Below are 23,461 nucleotides of genomic sequence, written 5' to 3'. Positions count from 1 at the left end.
TAATCGCCGTTTGGCGTTTTCAAACGATAACGAAGAGGGCGGCGGGCGTTAGCGGTGTAGGTACGTCGAAGGCCAAGGTATCGTATGAAATGAAGTATCGGGCGAATGTGGTTTTTTTTCCTACCATTTTGTGTTTTTATCGATTTTTAATTGCGGTTCGTGTGCTCGTTATAGTTCGCCAGAAGGTGGAGAAAATTTTCACCGTGTCGCTGGCATGGTGGTGATTGTAGTTTTCAACGTCCCGGTGGCTCGCATGCTCCTGCAGGCTAGATAAAATTCATGCTCGTAAAAGGATACGATACGGTACCAAGTACGATGACCTTGACCGCTAACGCCGGATTCATTGTTTTATACGTATCCCTTTGTCTTTAACATTGAAAAATTCTGCTGCAAGTGGGAGGGTTTTTTTTTACCACGAGCCTGCGAAATTTTTTTTTTACTCTGGGATGCAGCCTTGACTAGAATTTTGTACGGTTACTGTCCTGCTAGTGTTTTGATACAATTTTACAGTCTGATTCTACTGCTTTTGTAAAAGGGACCTTGATAGAGTACTCGTAATTGAACAACAGAAGAGGAGATTTTTTTAATCGATTTTAAATCGAGCGTGTAAATTAATTCCGTCTAAACGGTGTAATTTTTTTTCTACGTATCCTCTCGTAGGATTTTTTAATTCGAACGTGTGTTTTTTTTATCGTCGCACATGGTCATTTATTAGCGTGATTTAAAGTGATTTACGACCACTAGGGACTCGTATATAGTATTCTGACGAATTAATCAATTAAAGAACTGCCACCGAGCGATGTAAGAATTAGCTCTTTGTTCGTTCATCATCTTCGATAAACGAATAAATATGTAAGCACGGTTTACAAGCTGCCAGTCTTACGTACGGAGAAGAAAAAAAATGAAGAAAAGGAAAATACTCGTTTGTGTTTACTACGTATAAAAAAAAATGCATCCAATTTCTTATACTACTATATTTACTCTAAGTAGTTACTACAACGACGACGACAACAACAACAACAATGAAAACTTGCAATATAAAAAGAAAAAGCCCTCGTCCTTGCGAAGTTCTCTCGACAACGTCTGGTCTCTAATGGAAAACCCTCTTGACCTTTTTCTTCCACTTTAATTATAATATTTCGTTCGATATTAAAATTTCATAAGCCTTTTTAGTCTCGAAATAGGCAACCTATTATGCACTCTGCCTCTGGTTACATCGCGGTTTTCTCCTTTACTTTTTTTTTCTCTTTCTCTCTTTAGTCTTTGTGACATTCTAGACTCGCGAATCGAAATTTAAATAAAGGTTGTGTGGTAGGACAACGAGTATCTGGTATCGTATGATGAGCTTTTGAGTACTTACTCGAGTAGAATGTAATGAGATATTTTTTCACAGAGTGTGTCGGCGAAGAAGGATGATGAAGTGTGCGAGGCAAAAGGCAAGTGTTTAGAGGACGAATTTTCCAACGTGAACGAGTTTATTTGGGTGTTTGTGTTGAATTTCAAGGGTGAAATGGAAGCGAGGGTGTGCAGTGTGCATTGCATGTGTTTTTTTTTCAACCTTTTTATACGTTCGTAGGTGCTGAGTGCTGACTTTTTTTTTTGTAGTGTATTGATTTTGGGAAAGGCGTAATCGGGTGGCCTTTTACACGGTTTGTGAGAGAATGATGGGTATTAATTATTCGACTATACGATTGATTTTGGGAAATTACCTTTAAAGGGTGACAAATGACGTATTCGATATCAACTTGAACCAAAAATGGACTCGAATAGGTACTTCGATTTTTTCGTGAATTTTTTTTCATCGGTTCCCTTCCCTTTGTTGGTTTTGCGAAACTGCAGTCAATCAGTCATTATTTTTTTCCCGTCCCAATCCTTTAGTTATTGGTGTGTGGGGAGGGGGTGGGGGAGGGAGGAAGTGATTTTCGCTAATTTAGTCATTTTGAGTGGCAATTCCATGAAATCATCTATTGAAAATTTGAAGGTCCCTCTCTATTGTTTTTTCAACGAATTTATTTTCAAAATGAGATTTCAAATTCGCTTATAAGGGCCCAAAGGTGCCCAATTTTGATCAAAGTTCGAAAAAATTGAAAAATTGGTGTGACATATCGATTGTTACTGAGTTGACTGTGCTGAGCTCGATAATCGACTCATTTTTTCGATCAGATCCCTGTAAGCCCCTCTCCTTGCTGCCTAATTTTGATCAAAGTTGGAAAAAATTGAAAAATTTATGTGACATATCGTTTGTTACTGATTCGACTATGCTGAGTTTGAAAATCGACTCATTTTTTCGATCAGATCCCTCTGAGCTCTTCTCCCCTCTTCCCCTCCTCCAGAATTTTGATCAAAGTTGGAAAAAATTGTAAAATTGATGTGGCATATCGATTGTTATTGATTCGGCTACGCTGAGCTAAAAAATCGACTCATTTATTCGATGAGAGCCCTGTGAGCCCTTCTCTCCTCTTCCCCTCCACCAGAATTTTGATCAAAGTTCGAAAACATTGAAAAAGTGGTGTGACATATCGATTGTTACTGATTCGACTATGCTGAGTTCGAAAATCACCTCATTTTTTCGATCAGATCCTTCTGAGCTCTTCTCCCCTCTTCCCCTCCTCCAGAATTTCTATCAAAGTTCGAAAAAATTGAAAAAGTGGTGTGATATATCGATTGTTACTAATTCGACTATGCTGAGTTCGAAAATCGACTCATTTTTTTCGATCAGATCCCTCTGAGTCCCTCTCCCCACCGCCAAATTTTTATCAAAGTTCAAAGTTGGAAAAAATTGATATGACATATTGATTGTTACTAATTCGGCTATGCTGAGCTCAAAAATCGACTCATTTTTTCGATGAGAGCCCTGTGAGCCCTTCTCCCCTCTTCCCCTCCTCCAGAATTTTGATCAAAGTTCGAAAAAATTGAAAAAGTGGTGTGACATATCGATTGTTACTGATTCGACTTTGCCGAATTCGAAAATTGACTCATTTTTTTCGATCAGATCCCTCTGAGCCTTTCTCCCCACCGCCGAATTTTTACCAAAGTTGGAATAAATTGAAAAATTGATGTGACATATCGATTGTTACTGATTCAACTATGGCGAATTCGAAAATCGACTCATTTTTTCGATTAGACCCTCTGAGCCCCTTCCCCTTCTCCAGAATTTTGATCAAAGTTGAAAAAAATTGAAAAAGTAGTGTGACATATCGATTGTTAGTGATTCGACTATACTGAGCTCAAAAATCGACTCATTTTTCGATGAGAGCCCTGTGAGCCCTTCTCCCCTCTTCCCCTCCTCCAGAATTTTGATCAAAGTTCGAAAAAATTGAAAAAGTGGTGTGACATATCGATTGTTACTGATTCGACTTTGCCGAATTCGAAAATTGACTCATTTTTTTCGATCAGATCCCTCTGAGCCTTTCTCCCCACCACCGAATTTTTACCAAAGTTGGAAAAAATTGAAAAATTGATGTGACATATCGATTGTTACTGATTCAACTATGCCGAATTCGAAAATCGACTCATTTTTTCGATTAGACCCTCTGAGCCCCTTCCCCTTCTCCAAAATTTTGATCAAAGTTGAAAAAAATTGAAGAAGTAGTGTGACATATCGATTGTTAGTGATTCGACTATGCTGAGCTCAAAATTCGACTCATTTTTCCGATCAGACCCCTCTGAGGCCCTCTCTCCTGCTCTATTGTCAAATTGCCTGAAAATTGAAAATGACGCGACGCATCGTTTGTTTGGTTTTCATAGGTATTGATTTCGAATATCAAGTTATTGTTTTGAGTATGCCCAACTCAGCGCCTTTACTCCCCCCCCCCTTCTCGCCATTTTAGAGAAAACTCCAAAAAATACGAAAATGTCGTGTGATATATCGATTCCTAGTAATTCATAGGTGCTGATTTCGAATATCTGCGTATTTTTTGCATACAACCCCTCAGTGCTTCTTTTTCTTTCAAATTTTGGAGGAAAGCACCGGAAATTACGTTTAAAAATCCAGGTTACGTAAAGACTGTTACTAATTCGAAGACGCTGAGTTTAAAAATTGACTCATTTTTTTCGACCGTCCTCCCCTTCCCCATCCCTTACATCAATGAGGTGGAGATACTCAAAAATTGAAGATAATGTCCGACGCTAAATTATCAGATTTTCGACGTTGCTTCGTTCGAATATCCTTTTATTTTTCAAAAGAAGGGAGTGTTGGTTTTTGCTTTCCAATTTATGGCTATTGTACCAATTAAAAGGGCACGAGGGAGAATCATTAAAATTAATTATGCAAATATTGTACATTGAGGAGTAATTTTTTCTTCTGGTCATGCGAGATCTTTTGGATTCTTTTTCTGGTGAAAATTTCGAATTTCGATGATGTGAGTTTTAGCATAAGAATGGTAATTCAAGACAGATCGATCAAAAATATCTTCCATTCAGGTCTTTTGATATCATCCCATATGCAGCACCTTTCGCGCCAGATATTTCTTATCAAAAAATTGAAAGACGATTCACTCATGTTGAGTTTATTCCTTTAAAAAGTACATTCGTTTAAAACGAATTGAATAAATTTCACATTCTGATGAAATGGGATTTACTATCTACTTCTTTAAAACCTGTTTACAAAAGAATTGAAGTAAATCAGCTCAATATAGACACATTTTCATTCACCTTCTAGGTATTTATTTTGTTTTTATTCTTGTCATCCGTAAAGATTCGATTTGAGAAAAAACCCCACCATTCGAGATTATCAACCTACCTACCTACCTGAAAATATTCCACTACTGGAATTTTCCACATTTACATATTAGCTCCTCTCTATACTTAGCCATAAAGTTTCAATGAAAAAAAAAAACCACCATTCCAGATGAACAACCTACCTACTCGAAAAAATTCCACTACAGGAATTTTCCACATTTATAAGCTCCTCTCTGTTCCTTTTTTCCTTATGAATGATGCAATACATGTTCCTGATACTGATGCGTGATGGGATAGGAAATAAAAGAATAAAAAAATAATCAATCTTCCACTTCACCTAATAAGCCATTTCTTTCGTTTCAGGTCTCCCTAAACTATACCATACCTATACCTCGTATCTCACAATGTCAAAATTTTCCATTCGATTGACATAATTGTTCGAAACTGTCTCAAATCATGCGTTCTGCGTTCGTTATATTTGTACCTACGTATTTTTTTTGCGCGTTTGCCAGGAAATAATTTTCTCTTTTATTGCCTCGGAACAGAACGTACGAATAATTATGTCGATTTTAGAATTCATACTAGGTATGGGTATTTAAATGAACGAAGAGTGGAAAAATTTCTTTCTTTCTCGATATTCAACTCGTCCTACCACGTGTGAAAATTGAGAATTCTATCTTACATTAGTGCTCTTGATATTGAGAATTCCCCACCTGTGGTACACTTTTCCTGGTTTTATCTCGAATCTGACGATGAGTACTGATAAGGAAGTACTTAAAAGTAATTGTTTCGAGTATCGATATTCTCTTGTACGTTCATCTGATTGTAAATGTGGATTTATCGTGGTTTCTAGCAACTTATTTGGACTTTGGTATGATTATTTTTCACGTAGGTTTTATTTTTGTCTTTGTGAAAATTGAACTGGTTTGTTTGCTTGACTATTTTGGGGGAAGGAAATAGGAAGCTCTGTAAATACTGATAGTGTGCTTAATTACTCTGAAATGAATTGAATGTTTCGATTTCTAGACTATTGTATCGATTCTGAGCTACACTGTTCATTTAGGAGGGCAAAGAAAAGTGAAGATTTGAAAGTTCTGTTTTTTTGGTCTTATTTTGATGAAATCTCTATGCGAGAGGGCTATTAACATTATTTGAGGGACCGTGGGAAGTTTTCTCTGATGTGGGATTGTGGCTTATTCAAAAGAGTTTTGACCCAAAATGGGAAATTTTTCCAATTTTTTTAGAAATTTCTATTTTTAAAATTTTTTCCCACTTCTAATGAACCATTAAAGGGCTAATACATATCATTTGAGGAACGGAAAGAAGGTTTTTACATGAAAATGAGGTTATTTAAAGGAGTTTTGAAAACAAGTTTACTTAAATAAAGGCGTACGAGGGCTTTTCCTAGTAATTTTTTCTTTTCATTTTTCAATTGCCGACTTCAACATACGAATATGAATTTTTTTATTTCTGAGAATGAGAACATTTTATTGGAGATAAAATTCAATTTTTTGAAGATTGGATATGATTTTTTTCATTTTAAAAATTAACAGAGCGCGTTTCACATTTAATGAGGAAATTGAGCTTTTTTTAAAATATTTTTTTAATTACTTAATTAGTATATAGGTACATCCTTGTTTTATTTTTTTAGTCTTTTTTGATTTTTACATCTGTCTCTTCCTCCTCCCCCCCTCCCCCCCGAAATATGGTTAGAAATTGTATGCGGAAGTGAAGCACAATAAAATGACCTTGAACAAAAATTCACATATGTATGTTCGAAAACAAATTGGATTAAAGGGATGGGAGAGGAGCAGAAAACTGTAAAAAGATGTTGAACCAGGAGTCAGGATCAAACGAAAGAAAATCATGAACATGGGCGAGGAGGGAGTATTTTTCCCTCTTATTTTCTGGTAAGTATTGATTGAAAAATTGAAAAAAAAAAATAAAAAGTCTCACTTTTCTCCAAAAATTGTAAAAAATTCTCATTTTCTGCAAAAAAATTCAAAAAGTCGCAGTTTTGAATTACAAAACAGTCTTATTTTTTTCCAAAAAAAGTTTAATAGATCTTTTTAAGTTTCCCTCTTTTACTAATAAATTGAAAAAAAGTCTTGCTTTTGACAAATATTGCAGAAAAGTATCATTTTTTGTCCATAATTGCCAGAGAAGTACTGCTTTTTGATTTTTAATTGCCCAAATCTTAATTTTGACAAAAATGAGCTAAAATTATTTAAAAGTGTCGTTTTTTTTTACCTTGAAGCTGCAAAAAAAATTGTTTTTTTTTTGACAAAAATTGCATCTTTTTTCTAAAATTGTCAGATTCATTCTTATAAACATAAATTCTCATTTTTTTTATAAAACTGCAAAAGCAGATTTTCATTTTTATTTTGAAAGTTGCCCAAAAGTATTATAGCTTTTTTGTTCAATATTGTCTGAAAAAGTCACTTTTGTGCCTTCTCAAAAAGTCCCGCTTGTTGCTTAAGTTTTCAAATAAGTCTTGTTTTTTTCCAAAAAATTGTAAAAAAAATCGTTTTTTCAAAAATTCACAGAAATTTCAACTTTTTTGAAAGAAGCTAAAAATTGTTTATGGCCACAAATTTCATAAAATTTCACTTTTTCTTTGAACTCTTTTGTTAAAATTGTCAAAGTACATACTTTTTCTTTGTCAAAAATTGGCTTTTTAGCCAGAAATTGCAAAGGTTCTCACATGGTTGCTAAAAATTATTAAAAAATCTTGCTTTTTTTATCAAAAAGTTGTAAATGGTTCAATTTTTTATTTCAATTTTTTAACGTTCTGCTTTTTTTTCAAAAATTTGCAGAAATATTAGATTTTTCCAAAAAGCTAAACATTGTCGTTTTTTGCCACAAAAATTCCAAAAAATCTCACTCTTTTTCAAAAATTGTCCAGAAATCTCGCTTTTTTGCCCTCTTTTGCTAAAATTGTCAAAGTAGATACATACTTTTTCTTTGTCAAAAATTGGGTTTTTAGCCAGAAATTGCAAAAATTCTCCCAAGGTTGCCAAAATTTGTCAAAACATCTTGCTTTTTTCATCAAAAAGTTGTAAATTTTAGTTCAATCTTTTATTTTTATTTCAATTTTTTAACGGCTTTTTGTTTTTCAAAAATTTGCAAAAATATCAGCTTTTTAAGAAAAAGCTAAAAATTGTCGTTTTTTGCCAAAAGTTCTAAAAAATCTCACTTTTTCTCAAAAATTGTCCAGAAATTTCGCATTTGTGCCCTCTTTTCTTAAAATTGTCAAAGTAACTTTTTTTTTTTTGCCAAAAGAGGCTTTTTAGCCAGAAATTGCAAAAATTCTCATGTGGTTGCCAAAAATTATCAAAATGTCAAAAAATCTTGCTTTTTTCATCAAAAAGTTGTAAATTATCGTAGTTCAATTTATCGTTTCAGTTTTGTAACTTTCTGCTTTTTGGCTTCTTAGATACTTTTAGTTACTGCTTCTAGCGTATTTTTTTCCTGAACGCGGGATGCGTAACAAATTTAGATAAACATGGCCAAAATGACTCATTTTTCATGTTTTGACATTTTGTTTTTGAAGAGTGTTGTGTTACGCTTACGCATACGGCATACCAAAGCGAATTATTATTAGAGATGTAGATGCATTTCTTGCCATTTTTTTTGCGAGTACTTCAATTTTTTAGTTTAAGAAGTAGGTAATTGAATGTACTCATTATGGCTATGGCGAGTTTGAGCAAAAATAATGTGTTATTACCATTTACCACCTGATATTGCTAAAATAAAAGTAACTAGTAAGTGCCCAAAATCCAAATGCCCAATACCATACCACAACCACACAGACACAAATGTGAAATGACACAATATTCTATTCATCTCTTTTTTTTCATTAAGTATTTTATCACTTTTCCAACTTTTCGTATTATAATTCATTCAATCATTCATTAAGATTTGGTTAACTTTTAATGTTACATTGTTACCTAAATTAAATTTTCCAAAAAATATGACAATTGACAAATTTGCGACTTTTTAAAGAAATTTTTTGAAAAAAAAACAAACCAATTTGAATAACCAACTTTTGGGCAGTTGAACTACTTTTGCAACTTGATCATTTTATGATTTTTTGATAGATCGGAAATTTGGCTCACTGAAAATTGAAAAAATTCATCATCCACACCACATCGCAGAATAAAATTTTGACCAGAAGTTCCTTTTTTTTGATTTTTTGGAAAATAAACTCGTAAAAAGGGCTAACGCTAAACATACGTATTTTACAGTGAACGTGATGATCCAAATGAACGGTTGTTACGCATACCGCGTTCAAAAAAAAAATACGCCTTTTGCGAGCTTTTTTGGTTGCTAAAGTTACTCTTTTTTTTTTTTGAAAACATGAAGTTTGTGTCTGATTTAGGAAAAGAAAGTAAATAAAAAACATAAAAAATTTTTAAAACGTTCCTCCTTTACTACACGTTCCTCATTTCTTTCAAGTGATTGTCAAAGAACAAGACTCCATTTTTCAAAATAAAACACGTTGAAAAATTATGATGAAGATTTCATTAAAAACGTCCCAGAAAAGTTTTAAATTTTGAAAGCAAAATTACATATAATGCTAAACGTATTGTCAAGACCCCCTCCCTCCGTACCTCCCTCCCACAACCGCTCCTAAACGAATAATCTGGAAAATAGAAAACTTAATTTTTGAAATTTCAACACCTCCTTTCCATTTTTTCTCCTCCCCCCCCCCAAAATGGTAGTGTTGGAAAAAATGTTCTGTAAACGAAAAATTGAAATTGTACAGGTATTTTTGATCCCCCCCTTCCCTCTGGATAGGAATCTTGGAATGTCCGTAGATATTGAAAAAACAAAATTCACCCCCCTCCTTCTTCTTCTCCTCCTCCTCCTCCTCCTCCTCCTCCTCCTCCTCCTCCTCCAAAACATCTCTAAAAGAGAAATCGTCAAGTATTTTGAAAAATGGCCTGCCAAAATTTCTGTCCCAAGTCCTACTGTTTCATTTTGAAACTTTGCTAGACACCTTGTACTTAGTTCAAATAATGGATTTTAAATTTTTAATCCTTCGATCGTCGGATCCCTCCTCACGACTTTTCACTTTTAAAAATTGGATTTTCGTATCTATTTTAGTACCTAGTTTCCAATTTAGTGCTGTAATTCGAGTCGATGTTTTTTTTTTTTCAGTTTACAATATTGACTTTTTTTCCAAAAAATTTGTAGTGGGAGAAAAATACACGCAGTCCTCCCACTTATGTGGGAGAAAAATATTTGTATCCGTCACTACACTGGGAGAAATTTACATACGAAAAGTTCAGTCACCTTAATGGGAGAAAATTTTCCTGTCTCCTAATTGGGAGGAAAATTCTCATTCGCCATAGCAGCAGAATATTTTTCTACCCCCTAAGTGACAGATTTTCGATCATTTTAGTGACCAATTATGACGTCAGTGACCAAGCCGCAACAATTTGAACTTCCTACTTGGTGATGGTGGCGCTTACATCCAATTATAATCAAAAAATTATCGAACATAGCCGATTATACTCGATTACATCATTGTTTTTTAGGTGGTGGCGCCAAGCTTTCCACCACTCTCGCAATAACAACCAATAGAAAACCAGTTCAACACGAATATCGCCGAGTATGATAATCAAACATGACGTAATTCTAGCGCCAGCCGCGAATGATAGCGCTAGACGCGTTGAGCGCGTGCGCCACTGACTGCATACGTTCCCCCACCCAATTTCTCGTAAAAAGCGCAGTTATAAAAGCTCTGATCCGAGACAATTTAGGTAGGACTGCAGACATCGACGCCGCCAAGTATAGATCCAACTTTACTTCCATCTCCGCAAATGGGCTGGAGCCCATTCGCCAGAAGAGACCAATAAATCCATCTTTAGCTCAATATTTCCAACTGTAGTTCCTACTGTTTCCAGCTTTAGCTTCCTTCAGTTCGTGATTTATTTGACTTTGATGAATTTTGGCGTCTGCAGCCTCGGACTTTGTCATCATCTGCGATGACATCGTTTCTCAAGTTAAGTCCCTATGGGTCAATTAGTGAATCTTCAGCTGTCTCGGATCGCTCTTTGAAATGCACAGAGATAGGTTTTAATAACAAGTTGCCTTGGTTCACATTCCAACTTTAGATTTAAGTTTCAAGACCTTGGCTCACATTGTCTTTCTTTATTTTCTTTTTTGTTTGGAAATGACATATCGCTCAGGACGTGCATTTTAGTTTTAAGTTCAACGGATGGTTCACTTCGTTTCTTTCTTTTTTCTTTTTTTAATATTTACTAGATAACCCGTTTTTCGCGCATACTGCGCTCCTCTTCTACACGTGAATTGTTCATTTTGAAAATTTTGAAAGTACTTTTTTCGCCTATAATTCCCAAAAAGTCTTGCTTTTTGCTAACATTGTTATTGTTGCTTTTTGCCGGAAATTGTGAAAGTTTACGGCTGTTTTAATAATTGACAGAAAACAAATTGTTTCAAAGCAAAAATTCCAATAATTCTTACTTTTTCATCAAAAATAACCCAAAGCGTAAATTGTTCTCTAAAATATCCTGAAAAGCATCACTCTGTCATCGCTTTATCATTCATTGAAATAATGTCCTACTTTTCTACAAAAATTGAAAAAAAGTATCAGCTTTCTTATAACAATTGCCTGAAAAGTCATGGTTTCATTTAAAGTTGGCAAAAATTTCAAGTTTTAGGCAAAATTGCGAATTAGGCTACCTACTTATCACTTTTTTAGCAGAAGTTGCTGAAAAATTCCAAAAATACTTGTTTTTTTTCCTACAGTTGAAATGAAACTAACACATCGGATTGGATCTAATACCACATAACTGAAAATTTCAAAGTTTCACTTAACTTTGACCTGGAACTTTTTGAAGCTTTCTTCAAAACTGCGAATGTGTCAAAATGTATTTTATGGCAAGCTTTTTCTAAGCAGACTATGAGTACTCTAAATACCTATTGGTTCGGTACTGGAGAATACTTCAATAAAATACTTACTTGACACAATTTTAGAAATATTCCAAGATTTCCGAGTCAAAAATGCAATTAGGAATTTCCTTAAAACGTGATTCTAATTTTGTCAAGGACTCACAAAAAAAATTCAACCCCTCAGTTGAAAAATCTAAACTCCTACATATAACAGTAGAGATTTTCCCAAATAGTCCGAAACTTGCATAAGTTGATGAAAAAGTGAGATGCTAGATATAACCACTCCAGAACTCAAAAAAATGAAACCATGGTTCCAGGATTAATTTTGATACCCAATGTGCTAAAAATAGCACTTTTTCATGTGTACATCAACACCGTTGTTTTTCTGTTTTGAGCTATTTAAAAACTTTTTAAAGCTCCCTTCAGAAACTTTTCAACTTTTGATAAAAACCATCACAACTAAAGCTTAAAAGCTATTTTCAAATTAAAATATTATTGAGTAGTAGAGAATACTGATTGTATGAAGCTTTTTCATGTTTTTTAAGCTTTAGGATTTCATTTAAGCTTTCTTCAAAACTGCGAATGTGTCAAAATGTATTTTATGGCAAGCTTTTTCTAAGTAGACTATGAGTACTCTAAATTGGTTCGGTACTGGAGAATACTAATTTTTTATGTCATATCTGAAGCTTTCTAAAAAATCTTCAGCTTTAAGCTTTCTTCAAAAGTTCACGAATATGGTCAAAAAGTATTTTTTGGCAAGCTCGATATAGGTAGACTATACAATATACATACTTTAAAATATTCATTGGGCACTGGAGTATTCTAATTTTTACATCATATCTGAAGCTTTTTGAACTTTTTTCAGCTTTAAGCTTCCTTCAGAATTTTGCGAAAATGGTCAAAAAGTATTTTTTGGGGAGCTCTTTTTAGGGAGACTATACATACTTAAAATATTCATTGGACACTGGAGAATTTTAATTGTTCTTATGAAGTAACACGCTTTTTGAACTTTTTAAAGCTTTAAGCTCCTCCATGACTCACCCCACAACCTAATCAAAAAATAACTCCAGATTCGAACTCTACGACCTCGAAAACATATCAATCGACATATCACACAATAATATAAGAAACATTTGACATTTGAGCTTTTTTGAACTTTAAGCTTTTTTCAAAACTTTACGAATATGGTCAAAAAGTATTTTTGGCAAGCACATTCTAGGTAGGCCATACATACATTAAAATAGTTATTGGGTACTGAAAAATTATAATTGTTTATGTCATGTATAACGTTTTTTGAACTTTTTCGAGCTTTGAACTTTTTCCAAAATTCTACAAATATGGTCAAAAAACATTTTTTGGCAGGCTCTTTCTAGGTACACTATACGTACTTGCGCGTATACATCGACACAGTCATTTATACTGCCTTGAAGTTTTTGAGCTTTTTGAAGCTTTTCAAAGCTTTAATCAGAACTTTCCAAAGTTTTGATACCACAACCCCACCAAAAAACTGACTCCAGATTCGAACTCTACGACCTCGAAAACATATCAATCGACATATTACACAATATAATATAAGGAAAATTTGACATTTGAGCTTTTTTGAGCTTTAAGCTTTTTTCAAAACTTTACGAATATGGCCAAAAAGTAGTTTTTGGCAAGCATTTTCTGGGTAGACCTCTTACATAATTTAAAATGTTTATGGGGTATTGAAGTATTCTAATTGTTTATGTCATGTACAAAGCTTTTTCAACTTTTTCGAGCTTTAAGTTTTTTATACAACTTAACAAATATGGTCAAAAAGTATTTTTTGGCAAGCTCTTTCTAGGTGGACCATACGTACTTTCGCGTATACATCGTCACGCTTGTTTATACTGTATCAATTTTTGAGCTTTTTTCAAAACTTTTTGAACTTTTGACCAAAACCTGCAAATCTACAGGTCAAAAGCTTTTTTTTGAGACATCGTCGAACAAAATCGGTTCGGCGGTTCTTCCAAACGAACGATCACAAAAAAAAACACCTTGCTATTAATATATAGATATTAAGCATCTGCTGCACCATCTACATACCTACATTGGTAAAAACTTTTAACCTTGCTATATAATGACTCAATCTGCGCACTCCCTGTCCCTGCACAAATGACTCGTTCATGTGCGCAAATTGTGAAGATCTTCAACCTCAATCTATTTTATTTATTGAATAATAACATCTTACCAAGTCTCCATGATTCATGGATACTTCGTAAGTAGAAATTTTCAATTCCTCCATGATATACCTATGCTTTTTTTTGTGGATGATTACTTATGAAGTCTCCATGATTCATGGGTATTTTATAAGTCACCATTCCGCCTATCACGAAATTTTGAGCTTTCGCTTAGCTTTTACAGTCAACTTTCAAAATTGTTTTTTTGTCAAAAATTGATATAGGTATCTAAGTATTTTTACATATGTATACACATTGAGGATAGCATAAGATCGATTATTGAACTTTTTCCAGCTCACAATGCAACCTTTTGTACTTTCAACATGAACCTGCACACGTACACTTTAAAGCTTTCTATTGATACATACATCGTTCATGAAAATCAGTTCAGCAGTTTATATGTATATGTATTTAATAAGCTTACATTCAGCTTTTTCAAGTTCTGTGTTGAACTTTTGTAAATTTTCTCTAAAACCTGTCAAGATTTATACCTTTGTAAAGCTCTTTCAAGGTACACAATATACAGTTACCTCTGTGTATTCATCAAATACACAGAGTATCGGTCAAATATTGCATGTCACAAAATTTTGAGCTTTAGCTTAACTTTTACCATCAACATTCGAATATTTCTAAAAAAAAAATAAAGCAAAAGCTCAAAACTTCGTAACATGTGGTATTTATGACCTAAAATATCAACCTTTTGATAGAAAGGCTTCAAAGTGTAGGTGTGCAAGTTCATGTTGAAAGTATGAAGAATTGTGTAGTAAGCTGAAAAATTTCAATAATTGATTAGGCCATATTTAATGGGTAGACACAAATACTTATGTTGTACCCTGAAAGATCCAAGTTAAAATCAATTTTTTGTTGTAATTTCACTTCACATTTTAAAATTTAGTAAATGGTGTTTTGAGATTTTTTTAGCTCATGGTGAAAATTGTTGAACTTTCAACATAACCCTGCATATCTACTATTTAAAACCTTTCTATCAAGTGGCTGTTTATCAAAATCAGTTTAGCCGTTGCAGATATCTTGCTGTGACAAAAAATTGTTATAATGAACTTTCAAACATTCCCTGACAATTTTCCAAACTTTTTTACTGTCTAGAATGGTTTTTTCGTGATCATCTTTCAAAGTACAATCTGTATATTTTTTACACATCAAATAAGATCAAATACTACATGGCCAAAACTTTCAAGCTTTCACATAGCTTTGACCACAGATTTTTGTAAGCGTTGTTTCTTCAAGATTTGTCTTTTTGTGATGCTCTTTTAAGGTATACAATATACAAACTTTTTTGCATTCGTTGAAGCCGTTGAGTATAGGGTTAACATCAATTATTGAGCTTTTTTGAGCTTTATGGCACAACTTTTTTGTGAACTGTTTTTTTCAACATTTGACTTTTTTTGATGCTCTTTCAAGGTATAATATACGTACTACTGTGTATACATCGAATGCGCTACAAATAGGCTAAAATCAATTATTGAGCTTTTTTGAGCTTTATAACACAACTTCTCGAACTTTTTATTAAAACCTGCACATCTACGGGTCAGAACGCTTTTTTTGAGACCTCATCGAGCAAAATTGGTTCAGCCGTTGCTGAGATCCTAGAGTCAAAAGAATCCAGTCATAATTGAGCTTTTCTGAGCTTTTTACAGCACAGCTTTTTTTGTAAACATTTTTCTTCAACATTTGACTTCTTTTGATGCTCTTTCAAGGTACATATTATAATAATCGTACTATACTGTGTATATGTCAAATACACTACATATAGGCTAAAATCAATTATTGAGCTTTTTTGAGCTTTATGGCACAACTTTTTTGTAAACTTTTTTTTCGACATTGGACTTCTTTTGATGGTCTTTCAAGGTATAATAATTGTACTACTGTGTATACATCAAATGCGCTACATACAGGCTAAAATCAACTATTGAGCTTTTTTGAGCTTTAAAGCACAACTTTTTTGTGAACTTTTTTTTTGACATTGGACTTCTTTTGATGCTCTTTCAGGTATAATAATCGTACTGCTGTGTATACATCGAATGTGCTACATACAGGCTAAAATCAATTATTGAGCTTTTTTGAGCTTTAAGGCGCAACTTTTTTGTAAACTTTTTTCTTCGACATTAGACTTTTTTCGATGCTCTTTCAAGGTATAATATACGTACTTCTCTGTTTACATTAAATGCGCTACATACAGGCTAAAATCAATTATTGAGCTTTTTTGAGCTTTAAGGCGCAACTTTTTTGTAAACTTTTTTCTTCGACATTAGACTTCTTTCGATGCTCTTTCAAGGTATAATATACGTACTACTATGTATACGTCGAATGCGCTACATAAAGGCTAAAATCAATTATTGAGCTTTTTTGAGCTTTCCGGTGGAACTTTTCGAACTTTCAATGAAAACCTGCACATCTACGGGTCAAAAGCTTTTTTTTGAGACATCACCCAGCAAAATCGGTTCAGCCGTTCCTGAGATCTCAGAGTCAAAAGAATCCGGTCATAATTTTAATATATAGAGATTTCCTTTTTGTTGCTCCTAGTTTAAGTATTCCCAAAATTCCCCAGGGTTGCGATCCTTTTTATTTGTCTTTGTTTTATCCCTTAAGTATAAGAATAAATGTCCTAAATGTGAATTTGTCTTGGACTTTTATTCAACTTTCGTGACTTTGAGAATTCAATGAATATTTCCAACTTTACCATAAATACGTATATCATTCCGTCGAAAGTTCAATCATATCTTAGCTCAAGCTTCAATTAATCCAACTTTAACCCCACGTATTATAAATATGTAAATATTGGGGAGGGAACCCATTTTACATCCGCGATTCGTCCGATCCTGAGATCTCGATGAGCTAGTTATAGAATCGCGAGAGATATCAATTTTGACATCACCAATATTTCCATCACTATTTTTCCAACAGAACGAGAGTGCATGAATCCGATATCCAGATGGCCAAAGAGGATTTGAATTAGTCTATATTTTCTTATCTTCAAAGAAATGAAGATTCAAAAATTTCCATTTTTGAACTCTTGGTGAAAATTCAAAAACTTCAAAATAAAAAATTGGTAGTTTTTGGGTTTTTCCGAATATTTCTCCCTCAACAAATTAAAAAAAATTTTTTTAGAAATTTTATTAAGAGCAAGTTTCATTGGTGAACAAATTTTTCAAAAACTCTATTATACCTTTTTAGGAAAATATGACGCAAAAATAAATCCAAAGCAATACCTCAATTATCGTACACTCGTATTTCATCCTTGTAAATCGGGCCTGCATGTTCGAGACATTTTTTTTTCCTCTCTGGATATACAACGAGTGCTTATAATATTAGCGTTTCTTTAATGTCTATGTAAGTAATGTACGTGTTCGTAGAATTTATTGTCATTCAATTGGTACGAATTTATTTTCTAACCTAACAATTGATATGTGTAACAGATTGAAAATAAAACTACGATTACATCGTCTTCGTGTCTGTCGTCGGTCTTCAAACGAGTTCGAGTTCGAGTTCGCGTTTCAATTCCACTGCAATTCTATCATCATTCCCCTCCCCCTCCTCCTCCTCCTACCCTTCGCGGCGCATATGCAGGTAATTTTCTTTCCTGCAACCCTTCCGCGATGCGGTATTCGCGTCGAGTTAGTAGTACCTTGACCCTGTTTCGAACGCAAGAGTGACCTTGAGCAGAGATTTTTCGCGGTCTGGTCCGGCGCGATGATATTTTCATTTTTTTTTCTCTCTCTCTCTCTCTCTCTCTATTCTCTCAAAGAGCTACATAGTTTGGCCAAAGGCCATAAAATTTTACGCGCGATGACGCGCTGCGGAGAAGGAGAGAAGAAGATGGCGAATTTTTTAGATGTGTTTTACGTAGGTAAGTGTTGCTTTGTCTGGCCCTAGTGGCTGGCTCGAACTTTGATGCTTACTCTCGTATACACACACAATAAGTTAATAGGACGAGGGATACGATTGTTTATACTTTGTTTTCGGCCGAGTGATTGTTTTGATTCGCGAACGAAAGCGCGTTTTATCAACATAATAATAAATACACGAATGTATGTATGTAGATGGCACAAGAAAGACTATTATAGAGATAAAAATCAAACAAGTATAAATACAAGAGCTGTGATCGTGTGTGTGTGATTTGAATTATGTACATTCGAGTGCTTGTAATAATATCGTTCGTATATGTAGATGATATTGTTGTGCGTACGATTTATGTGTGATATTCTTGTTTGAATCGGTTTTTATCGGTATTATTTGATTACTCGCGGACGGCTTATCTTAGTATTGAATTTAGTTCGCTGACGAGCTGTCGTGCTTCAATTTCTACTACTTGTAGTGCTGCGTGTCGATTTTTTTTTCGAATTTTTGTGTCGAAAAATCGTGTTGTGATTAAAGAACAACGGATCTTTGGTGGAATATTTTCGAGTTTGGGGTGGAATTTTTTTTACTACCCTTAGAATTGAATTTTGGTTCATGTTCGTGGTGGTGCTAGTGCTCGTATAAATTGTGTGTGGTGTTCGAGAGTGAATTTTTAAACAAATTGAATAACCGTATCGATAAATTGGATCTGGGTTTTTTATATTTTTGTAATATGCATGTGAGTATTTTTGTTTTTTAATTTACGAGCTAATACGATGATTACTGATTATAGTTTGCGTGTGTAGGGTATTTATTTATTTACTCGAGTCGATGAGCTTTTTACTTAATATTCGTTCGCGTGTTAGTCCTACCTATATGTAGTGTTTCGCTTTCTATACTGTAAGTGTATTTGCACACACTTGTATGTGTTTCTGGTCGCAATACTCTTGTAAACACTTGCAGGACGAAACGAAACCATAGAAAAGCGTGAAAATGAAAGCAAAATCGTGTTGTAATTGAAATGTACCTCTAATTCGAACGTAAACAAAACGACAAGATGTTTTCATAACACGTTTCCGGTGCGGTCTTTCCCTCTCGCTCTTTCGTGTGCGGTACTTCGATTGAAATAATTTTTCTTCACCCCCCACCCCTTGATGCCTTTTTTCAATTAGCTTACGATGCGATGATGAGACATTCGCATTCATCGCGGCGACGACGTAGTATAATATTGAAATTGGAAATGGAAATGACGTACTGTACGATCGCTTTTTATTGGATAATTTATCTGGAATTGAATAATTATCACGTTAGACGAGAGACTTTTTGCGATGTTGTGTGTGGTATTTTTTATGTACGTATTTTTCGAGTCAGCGAAAATATTATCGTGGGAATAAGTTCTCGAATGGGGGTTTTCTATGTCTCGTGGCTGGTACGTATTAGAAAAATGGTGTTTTGCTTCGTATAGCACATTCTGTCGCATCGAGGAATGACGATGTTTGTGTATTTACAATTTTACATGGTCATGAGATTAGGAAACAATGAAAAGGAATAGAGGTTGAAATAGGTATGATACGTAGAGACGTGCGTATTATAAGAGCACAGTTCATTCGGAGGTGGAAAATGAACTCTGTTTTTCGAGTAACGTAGAAAAATTGAAAGAAAAACTCGTCGAAAAATTAAGGTTAGAAGTGAACTGTATTTACCAACACGTAATTTACAATCGAATAACTGTACAAGGCGGCCGAACAGCCGATGAAAAACTAAAAGATAAATGTCTACAACGTTTACCGAGATGTTGTACTAACACACTCCGCCCAATTTTTAGGAACAGCCTTAATCAAACGACTAGAAATACAACAAAAAATCCGATTTTTCAAAAATTCAATTATAAAATTCCTCATCCAGATCTCATTCTCAACTTCGAAGGACACTCTTTAGAATCCAAATCGACTAACAAGGGACTTCTTGAGGTGTCACTCCGATTTGAACGGGACCGCGATTTTTGGAAAGAGCATAGTCTAAAACCCTTAAAACCAAATTTTCAGCTGCCCAAGTTCATTTTTCGATTTTTGGCGAATTTTTGAAAATTCAAAATTGACTGTTTTTGGCGATTTATGCTTTTTTTAAAAAAAGTACGTACTTGATTAGTAAAAATGGTCGAAATAAATCCCAAAACAAATATTAATTACCCGAATACAAATTTCACCATTTCCAGCCATTCTGGAGCCTCCAGCGCGATTTTCAATTTCTCCAGAATTTTGAATTTGCTCCAGAAGCCGTGAATATGAAGTTGGGCAGCTAAAAATCGAGTTGTGTAAGACACTCGACCTGTTTAACGAGTTTATCCACATTTGAGCCGATTTTGGAAGTGACGCCTCAAAAGTGGTTTTTTGACCACCTTTTTTCAAAATTGAAAAATCCAAAAAATCAAAAGATTTCCTTTTGCGTGGAAATTTTTGAAATTCGCGCGAATCGCTGTATTTTGTCCATAGCTAACACCCCACATTCCAATTTCATCATTTCCCGACATTCTGGAGCCTCCAGCACGATTTTCAATTTCTCCAGAATTTTGAATTTGCTCCAGAAGCCGTGAATATGCAGTTGGGCAGCTAAAAATCAAGTTGTGTATTATACTCGACCTGTTTAACGAGTTTATCCACATTTGAGCCGATTTTGAAAGTGACAGCTCAAAAGTAGTTTTTTGACCAGCTTTTTTCAAAATTACTCGTAAAAAATCCAAAAAATCAAAAGTTTCCCGTTTGCGTGGATATTTTTATAATTCGCGCGAATCATCGTATTTTGTCCATAGCTAACACCCCAAATTCCAATTTCACCATTTCTAAACATTCTGGAGCCTCCAGCGCGATTTTTCAATTTCTCCAGAATTTTGAATTTGCTCCAGAAGGCGTGAATATAAAGTTGGGGAGCTAAAAATCGAGTTGTGTATTATACTCGACCAGTTCAACAAGTTTATCCACATTTGAGCCGATTTTGGGAGTAAACTTGATTTTTTTTATTTTTTAATTTTGAAAAAAGCTGGTCAAAAAACCTTTCTTGAGGTGTCACTCTCGAAATCGCCTTAAATGTGGGTAAACTCATTAAACAGGTCGAGTGTAATATACAACTCGATTTTTAGCTGCCCAGCTTCATATTCACGCCTTCTGGAGCAAATTCAAAATTCTGGAGAAATTGAAAAATCGCGCTGGAGGCTCCAGAACGCCTGGAAATTGTGAAATTTGGATTTGGGGGGTTAGTTTTGGACAAAATACAGCGATTCGCGCGCATTTCGAAAAATTCCTCACAAACGGTTATCTTTTGATTTTTTAATTTTGAAAAAAGCTGGTCAAAAAACCACTTTTGATGTGTCACTCTCAAAATCGGCTCAAATGTGGGCAAACTCGTTAAACAGGTCGAGTGTAATACACAACTCGATTTTTAGCTGCCCAACTTCATATTCACGCCTTCTGGAGCAAATTCAAAATTCTGGAGAAATTGAAAAATCGCGCTGGAGGCTCCAGAACGCCTGGAAATTGTGAAATTTGGATTTGGGGGGTTAGTTTTGGACAAAATACAGCGATTCGCGCGCATTTCGAAAAATTCCTCACAAACGGTTATCTTTTGATTTTTTAATTTTGAAAAAAGCTGGTCAAAAAACCACTTTTGATGTGTCACTCTCAAAATCGGCTCAAATGTGGGCAAACTCGTTAAACAGGTCGAGTGTAATACACAACTCGATTTTTAGCTGCCCAACTTCATATTCACGCCTTCTGGAGCAAATTCAAAATTCTGGAGAAAATCAAAATCGTGCTGGAGGCTCCAGAACGCCAGGAAATCGTGCGAATTGGGATTTGGGGGGTTAGTTTTGGACAAAATACAACGATTCTCGCGAATTTCAAAAACTTCCACGCAAACGGGAAATTTTTGATTTTTTTGATTTTTTACTTAATTTTGAAAAAAGCTGGTCAAAAAACCACTTTTGAGGTGTCACTCTCAAAATCGGCTCAAATGTGGACAAACTCGTTAAACAGGTTGAGTGTAATACACAACTCGATTTTCACGGCTTCTGGAGCAAATTCAAAATTCTGGAGAAATTGAAAAATCGCGCTGGAGGCCCCAAAACGGCTGGAAATGGTGAAATTTGTATTTGGGTGATTAATATTAGTTTTGGGATTTATTTTCACCATTTTTACTGATCAAGTGAGTACTTTTTTGAAAAAAAGCATAAATCGCCAAAAACCGTCAATTTTGAATTTTCAAACGTACACCAAAAATCGAAAAATGAACTTGGGCAGCTGAAATTTGGAGTGTGACACCTCAAGAGGTTCCCTTGTAAGTTAAGTACATACCAAATTTCTTTGCTTGACTTTTTATAGAAAACTTAATTAGACTCCTCATTTCCTAAAAGTAAAATCAGATCTCATGAAACGCTTAAATCTGTTGAAAATATCAATAATACCAAGTTCAATCCATCTCGCAAACTTTTACTTCACTTGTACAATAAATCTCTAATTTGCAGAAGTATCGAGTGTGGAAGCCAATGTTTGGCAAATATCTCAAATGAAACTTTTAATAATATCCTAAAAACAATTCAAAATTCAGCCCTAAGGATCTGTATAGGAGCTCTCTATTCCTCTCTAATAGATAGCATTTATTGTTAAGCAGCAGAATTACACTCAGATTTTAGAAGAACTTTCATAACTAACAAATTCATCTCAAATGCATCCACCAACCCTTCCCATCCGCTCCAAAACTCAACCCACTCAACCTCAAACATTTAGACCATACAATATACATATATAGAAGTACCCATTTCTAATTTCATCACAATATTGAATGATCTTCAAATCAATCCTAAAACTCTCATCCAAAAACCAATATTATATCCCCCTTGGCTTCTAATCTTAAGCTTCCTCAAGTCAATTTACAGCTTATTAACTACTCAAAAATAGCCACTCTACAATAAATTCAATCTCTGCTTCACAGATGGATCAAAAATACCAACACTTCATTCAGGGTATGCCTACACCTCCTCTAAGCACACTTGAAAAATGGCAAAACTTTTGGTCCCTCCAAACATCAGACAAGCTCTTTCACCACAAAAAAAAAAACAACTCAGTCTCAACCTTGGAAAAATCTATCCCAACTAAATTGACTAGAAGAAAATCATTGTAACCAGAGAGTGAGAATTGACCACTCAAAAATCACCCACAATCACCTTTATAAAAGGACCCCAAAACCCACATGCTTGTTCTGCCTGTCAGAACTTCCTCCTGACATCAGCACAGACTATCCCTACAAGTACAAATACATATCGCACCTCGGGAGCAATAAGTCACATCTCAAAAAAGTGAAATTTTACAGGAGAGTGATTTTATTTTTTTTTAAAACTTGATTCATTATTTTTATCAACTTATAATTAATTGTGAGGAATGACTAGCACCTCATTTTAAAGATGTGGTATCCTACCTTCATTTAGCATAAGAACACTTTGAAAAATAAAATCTTAAAGAGGAAATATTTCAATGTTTGGAAAACATTTTGAGTTATAACCTTTCATTAAAGTTGATGTGGAGGTGAAAGGAAGCGTCCAAAAAAAATTTCATGATAGCAAAGTTGTAGAGAATTAAATTTCCAATCGACGTAATGTCGTTAGTTTTTTTCTAGAGTGCTTAGTTTTTGAGTTTTTCTCAAAAAACTAAAATTTCATGATATGTGCAAATTCATTTTTCTGAAAAGTGATCAATTTAGAAACAATTTTCCATTTGGTACAAACCAATAAAAAATGCACTCCTTGTGACTATTTC

General features: G+C 34.4%; 1 protein-coding gene across 2 annotated transcripts in view; it reads left to right on the top strand.

Annotated features, from left to right (window-relative positions):
* Window positions 1-23,461, top strand: part of LOC135847046 (uncharacterized) — an 89,358-nt gene that overhangs the window by 926 nt on the left and 64,971 nt on the right. Inside the window, exon 1 of one of the 2 annotated variants that reach the window (XM_065366429.1) lies at window positions 17,745-18,396. The exons of the other annotated variant lie outside the window; for it this stretch is intronic. The gene's annotated coding sequence lies outside the window, so the exon portion shown is untranslated. Of the gene's footprint in view, window positions 1-17,744; window positions 18,397-23,461 lie in introns of those variants that run through there. 2 annotated transcript variants of the gene reach the window in all.

The sequence above is a fragment of the Planococcus citri genome, chromosome 5, assembly GCF_950023065.1.
Source record: "Planococcus citri chromosome 5, ihPlaCitr1.1, whole genome shotgun sequence".
Lineage (NCBI taxonomy): Eukaryota > Metazoa > Arthropoda > Insecta > Hemiptera > Pseudococcidae > Planococcus > Planococcus citri.
Note: the sequence above shows the minus strand (reverse complement) of the source record. Positions and strands in the feature narration are given on the sequence as shown.